We start from the raw sequence: 7,011 nt of genomic DNA, 5'->3' as shown, positions 1-7,011 counted from the left end.
ACATTTTCTGTATCCATTCCTCTGTTGAGGGACATCTGGGTTCTTTCCAGCTTCTGGCTATTATAAATAAGGCTGTTATGAACATAGTGGAGCATGTGTCCTTATTGCCAGTTGGAACATCTTCTGGGTATATGCCCAGGAAAGGTATTGCTGGATCTTCAGGTGGTACTATGACCAATTTTCTGAGGAACCACCAGACTGATTTCCAGGGTGATTGTACCAGCTTGCAATCCCACCAGCAATGGAGGAGTGTTCCTCTTTCTGCACATCCTCGCCAGCATCTGCTGTCACCTGAATTTTTGATCTTAGCCATTCTGACTGGTATGAGGGGGAATCTCAAGGTTTTTTTTTTATTTGCATTTCCCTGATGATTAAGGATGCTGAACTTTTTTTTTTAGGTGCTTCTCAGCCCTTTGGTATTCCTCAGTTGAGAATTCTTTGTTTAGCTCTGTACCCCATTTTTAAAAATGGGGTTATTTGAATTTCTGGAGGAGCAGGGTGGGGGGAGGTTATAGAAGACTTCCAGGATAGCATTTGAAATGTAAATGAAGAAAATATCTAATAGAAATTTGAAGAAGAAGAAGAAGAAGAAGAAGAAGAAGAAGAAGAAGAAGAAGAAGAAGAAGAAGAAGAAGAAGAAGAAGAAGAAGAAGAAGAAGAAGAAGAAGAAGAAGAAGAAGAAAAAGAAGAAAAAGAAAGAGGAGGAGGAGGAGGAGAAGAAGGAGAAGAAGGAGACCACTTCCTGCAGTGAGCCATGGCTGCCTCCTCAGCTTGAAGCCTCCACAGGAAGCCCTTCCCTGCCCCAGGTCAAAGGTCTCCCGCAGGCCTCCCGCTGGTGGCAGCAGAAGGAGCCGCGGGGGGTTGAGGGTTGTGGCAGTCCCGGGTGGAGGAGGCGTGTCCAGGTGCCCTCACAGCTTCCCGGTGGCTGTGGCCCTGGGATCTGCAAAGATGCCATGCAGCCGACCCGCCAGATTGCAGTCAAAATCGGAGGTGGTGCTGCTACCACCGTAATTTTGGTTTGGGGGGCCAAAAGAGACAGCTGGAAGATGGAGACCAGACAGACAGCAAGAAACTGTCTTCCCAGGGAGATTCGACTGGTTCTCAACTGGGACCCATCCATCCTCCCCGCTAGGACCTCAATGACAGAAGAGTATAGGGGTCCGGACCACATGGTGGGCTTGATCATTGGCAGAGATGGTGAGCAGATAAACAAAAATCCAGCAGGACTCAAGCTGCGAAGTTCAGATCTCACCAGATAGTGGTGGCCTCCCTGAGCGCAGCATGTCTCTGACTGGAGCACCTGAGTCTGTCCAAAAGGCAAAGATGATGGCTGGATGACATCGTGTCTCAGGGCCATGACCCCCCCTCCCCCAGGACAGTTCCACGACAACACCAATGGGGGGTCAGAATGGCACGGTACAGGAGATCATGATACCTGCTGGCAAGGCAGGCCTGGTCATTGGCAAGGGTGGAGAGACCATCAAGCAGCTGCAGGAGCGGGCAGGGGTGAAGATGATTTTAATTCAGAATGGCTCCCAGAACACAAATGTGGACAAGCCACTGAGGATTATTGGGGACCCAAAGTACAGCAAGCCTGTGAAATGGTGATGGACATCCTGCAAGAACGTGATCAAGGTGGCTTTGGGGACCTCAATGAATATGGATCTGGGGTTGGTGGAGGCACTGATTGATGCGCCTGTACCCAGGCATTCAGTTGGTGTAGTTATTGGTCGGAGTGGAGAGATGATAAAGAAGATCCAGAATGATGCGCATCCAGTTCGAGCAAGATGATGGGACTGGCCCTAAGAAGATTGCTCCCATCATGGGGCCTCCAAATCGGTGTAAACCCGCAGCCCGGATCATCAATGACCTCCTCCAAAGTCTTCTTCGGAGTGGGCCTCTAGGTCCCCCAGAGGTCCCTGGCATGCTCCCTGGGGGCAGGGGCCGGGGCGGAGGCCAAGGCAACTGGGCAACTGAGTCATCTCCTGGAAGGGAGATGACTTTCTCCATTCCTCCCCTTAAGTGTGGGCTGGTCATTGGCAGAGACAGGGAGAATGTGAAGGCCATTAACCAGCAGACAGGGACCTTTGTGGAAATATCTCGGCAGCTGCAGCCCAACAGGGATCCCAATTTCAAGTTGTTTGCGATCCAGGAAATCGCCCCAGCAGACTGACCATGCAAAGCAGCTCATTGAGGAGAAGATAGAGGGTCCCCTCTGCCCAGTTGGACCAGGCCCTGGAGGACCAGGCCCTGCTAGACCCATGGGGCCTTTCAACCCTGGACCCTTCAACCAGGTGCACCCACATGCTGGTGGTCCCCTCCTCACCAGTACCTGCCTCAGCGATGGGGCAATACCTACCCCCAGTGGCAACCACCTGCCCCTCACGACCCAAACAAAGCTGCTGCAGAGGCTACAGACCCTAATGCTACCTGAGTTATGTACTAATCCCACTACTACCAGCAACCCCCAGGTCCTGTGCCAGGCCCTGACCCAGCCCCTGCAGCTCCACCTGCACAGGGGGAGCCCCAACGCCCCCCCCCCTGCCTGCCTCCACCCATTGGCCAATCAGACTACACCAAGGCTTGGGAAGAGTATTACAAGAAAGAAAGAAAGAAAGAAAGAAAGAAAGAAAGAAAGAAAGAAAGAAAGGAAGGAAGGAAGGAAGGAAGGAAGGAAGGAAGGAAGGAAGGAAGGAAGGAAGGAAGGAAGGAAGGAAGGAAGAAAGAAAGAAAGAAAGAAAGAAAGAAAGAAAGAAAGAAAGAAAGAAAGAAAGAAAGAAAGAAAGAAAGAAAGAAAGAAAGAAAGAAAGAAAGAAAGGGGGAAAAAAGGTCAGCAGCACCCCCACAGCATGACTACACCAAGGCCTGGAAGGAGTACTAGAAGAAGCAAGCACAGGTGGTCACTGGTAGGGGGTTCTTGGAGCACCCCTGGCTCCCAGCCTGATTACAGTGCCTCCTGGGCTGAGTATTATAAACAGCAGACTGCTTACTATGCTTACTATGCTTACTATGGATAGACCCTGGTGGCCCACAGCCACCTCCCACCCAGCAGGGACATCAGCAGGCAAGTGGGAACTGCCACCTTCCTCCTCCTCTTTTCTCCTTTCAACCCATCGGCCACCGTCCATTCTGCCTTAGTGGGTAGCGCTGGAAACCCTTTCCCCTGCAGGGTGTGCCCTTTGATGGCAGGCTTGGGCGCGTGGGAAGAGCTCCATGGATGCAGGTGCTCACGGAAGAGGCTCTTCAGTAGCCACTGTTGGTGCAATGTTGTCCGCAGCTGTGGGCACCGGCCGCAAAGGTGGAACTCTGAACTGCTGTGGTGTCCTGGGCGCAGGAAGTGGGGACTATGCTGGGTGCCACACCCATTGCTGAACCCGCTCGCTCAAAATCTTTCCCCTTCTCAGTATCACTATTTTGCCTTTTTTTTTTTTTTTTTTTTTTTTGCCACCATCTTTATCCCCCATGTCCAAGTAACTGTGTGTTGCAGGTGGCCCTGGCTCTGCTGGGATGGAAGGGAGCCCACTGAGGGGACTGGGTCCTCCCTGCCTGGCAAGGCCATCTCTTGTGTGCTTGCCTCTTCCCTGGTCTTGTCTGTGAAGTGGGCATGACGCTGCCGCCTCCCTCCTCCGCCCCCCTCCCCTCTGGCATTTCTCCCCTGTGTGCTCTCTTCCGCACCTCTGGCTTCTGCTGCAGAATCCTCCTCCATCAAGGAGCAGTCTGGCCAGTGGAGTCCCCAAGACAGACAGTCACAGCCCCCTGCTTAGCCTATGGGGGCTTGGGCCCGGCCTCTTGGCCCACTGCCTGGAGTCGCAGCCTCTTGTAGCCAGGCTACCCTCCTGCCATGACCATTCCTGTCTCTCCCTCTCTGCAGGCAAATGAAGCAAATGTATATGAACTTCATCTGTGAAAGTACTTTTTTCCTCCATTTTAGTTCTATTTGGGGGCTTCTTTTACTGGTTTCTATATTTAATTGGTTTGGCGAGAGAGCAACGGCTGCCTAGGGGGCTGGGAATTCCCTTCATGCTGAGGTGCTCCCTCTCTCGCTCATTCTTTTTCCTCTCCAAAATCAGGATTCTTCATGTTGAGCCAGCCTTAGAAAATAGCAAGAATTTAACCTCTGCCCCCACCCCGCAAAAAAAAAAAAAGTTTAAAAATTAAATCACAAAGAGCAGAACAAAACATATAAGATGATATATGTATAGAAATATATAAATCTCTAACCCCCACCCTCCGAGCCCACCCTCTGAGGGTTCACTATCTCCATACTGTCTAGGGCCCTATTTCTGTTTTTAAATAAACTATTTTTTTTTAAGTTAGAGTTGGAACATTCCTTGAACCGGGTATGGGTGTCACAGGTCCCTCCTGCCCTGCCCATCTCTCTCTCTCTCTCTCTCTCTCTCTCTCTCTCTCTTCCCCCCCCCCCCGCTCTTTCCTGGCTCCTTCCCCTTCCTATACCCACCCCAACCCCAAAACTGTCCTGGTACATTGTCATCTGTTGAAGATGAGATAAACTGAGAAAAATGGGAACAAAACAAAAAAATTGCATGGCAGTTTTTAGTTTTTACATTTTATCGCTAATTTTTAACTTTGCAAATGAATGGTAACAAAACCGAGAGAGAGAGAGAGAGAGAGAGAGAGAGAGAGAGAGAGAGAGAGAGAGAGAGAGAGAGAGAGAGAGAGAGAGAAATTGAGAAAGAGAGACCAACATCACCAGGTGAAATCTACTGGGAAGAGCTTTCTAAGAATACAGAAAAGCTTTGTTAAGGTCAGGTGTTGGAAGATAGGGGCATGCAAATATCTGTGAGTTCCAGGCCAATCTGGTCTACAAAGTCAGTTCTAGGACAGCCAGAGAGAGCCAGTGAAAGTGAATGTCAAAAAAACAAAAAACAGTTTGGACTGGAGAGATAGCTCTTAAGTTAAGAGTTCTTGCTGTAATTGCCCAAGGCCTGAGTTGGGGTTCTAGCACCCATATAATGCAGCTCATAACCACCTTAACTCCAGTCCAAGGAATCTGATGCCCCTTCTGGTTTCTGTGAGTACCTGCACATACCTGCACACAAACACAGTCATGTACTCATATACGTTATTTTAATAAAGAAAATAAAGTATTGAATTGAATTTTTTAAATGAAGTACAAAACAGGGCTGTAGAAATAACAAAGTGCAGCCTTGCACAGGAATGAGAGAGAGTTCATGCCTTTCCCCCATAATTGAGCTGGAGATGAAGGCATTAAGCATTTGGGGCATCAAACGTGCTCAGAGTCACTATCTCTGAAGTGAGGGTCCAAGAGCAAGACCACTGGGCATCAATCAGATCCTTAGCCCAGTGATAAACATCTGTTTCTTTGTCCTCCAAGGGAGGTGGGGGGTCTGGAGCATAACTCTGTGCTCCCAATACTCCAGGGCTGTGCTCCTGATATCCCAGTCCCAGCTCAGTGCTCCCTGCTCCCCCAACAGTTTGCTCTTACTCCCAGTAAGAGAAGATTGATCTAGGACTTTGTCTCTGTGGAGATGACTTTCTCTGTGGTCCTTGGAGATGGGTGCATAAATTTTGGGGACCCTTGAGATCTATGAAATAGTATTTCTCAGAAGAGTCAACCTGAAAGAGTGGGTTCCAAAATCACCTTTCTCAGGAGAGTCAGATAACAAGTGAGTGGTGGTTTCCTCATGGCCCTTCACATGTGTGCTGTGTGATATGGGAGGTTATATTAAGCCTGGAATAAACGTACATATTCTGACCTTGTAGACAGAGATAAATATATTTGTCATGCATAGGCCATGTTGTGTTTAAAAGCAGTGTCTCGTCCCAAGGTATAGACTGAGTTCTCTGAAGAGTTAAGTAAAATGAAGGTAGCATTTACATTCTGGTATGCTTAGAGTCTATAATATATCCTGGAATTCAGAAAAATGCAGGGAACCTGTTCTAAAAAGCCTTAACACAAGTCATCATTGCATCCTCAAGTGGGCAGAGTACAGCTGCAGAATCACCTGCCTTAGCTTGGTGCTGTGGTAGAGGAATTCCTTCAGAATGAGCATATAAACGCTATTTCCATAGAAACTGACCCAGGAGGTGGGCACAGTGTTGCATGCCTTTAACCCCAGCCCTCCAGAGGCAAAAGGAGGTGAACCCTGACAAAAACAGTAAATCCACGAATTAACTGATATTTGATATGAAGCCTGTGAGGCATTTGCAGTTGTTAGAAATAAGTTTTCAGTCACAAAGAAAGAGACCATCAGGCTATGTTCAGTGCCTGGACATACAACCTTTACTCTCTTAAGAGGGCACACTAGGGAGATGGAACACAGAAAGACAGAAAGTGGGCTTATACTTTATTACAACTCAGACAGTGACCTTTCTGTATCAGCTGAGGTCAGAACAAACAGGCCTATTTGATTATCTAGTTGGAAAAGAATTGACACATGCATGTGGGTAGGGGGCAGGGAATCACTGCTCCATGCCACTATATTCCTGGAACATGACACAGGCCCTTTGTGTAAAGAAAGGTTCTCTCTCTCTCTCTCTCCCTCCCTCTCTCTCTCTCTCTCTCTCTCTCTCTCTCTCTCTCTCTCTCTCTCTCTGTGTGTGTGTGTGTGTGTGTGTGTGTGTGTGTGTGTGTGTGTGTGTGTGTGTAACATTTGTGCCAAAGTTTTGAATGTTCAGTCAGATAAAAAAATTAATTTCTCATCTTAAACAAAGTTTCATGCCATTCCATTAAAATTTGATTATTTCTTTTGTTTTGTTTCAAGACAGCACCCACCTGCCAGCTCACCCCTGCCTTTAATTTAAGTGCAGCAGGACTGGTAGGGAGAGACACAGACAGACAGACAGAACTAGAGAGAGAAAAAATATGTCTGGAACCACAGTCCTAACGAACGTGACCGACACTGCAGCCTGGATGATCCTTTCTCTAGCACCCTTCCCTTCTGGGAAAGCAAGGGCCGCTTTTCCATAGAAGCCATCTTTCTTTATTTTGGTTTGGATATACATAAGATTAGAAAAGATGATATCCAT

General features: G+C 48.2%; 1 pseudogene; it reads left to right on the top strand.

Moving 5' to 3' along the window:
- Window positions 871–4,609, top strand: Gm13042 (predicted gene 13042; annotated as a pseudogene).

This window comes from Mus musculus, chromosome 4, assembly GCF_000001635.26.
Source record: "Mus musculus strain C57BL/6J chromosome 4, GRCm38.p6 C57BL/6J".
Classification (NCBI taxonomy): domain Eukaryota; kingdom Metazoa; phylum Chordata; class Mammalia; order Rodentia; family Muridae; genus Mus; species Mus musculus.
This window is presented reverse-complemented; position numbering and strand designations above follow the sequence as displayed.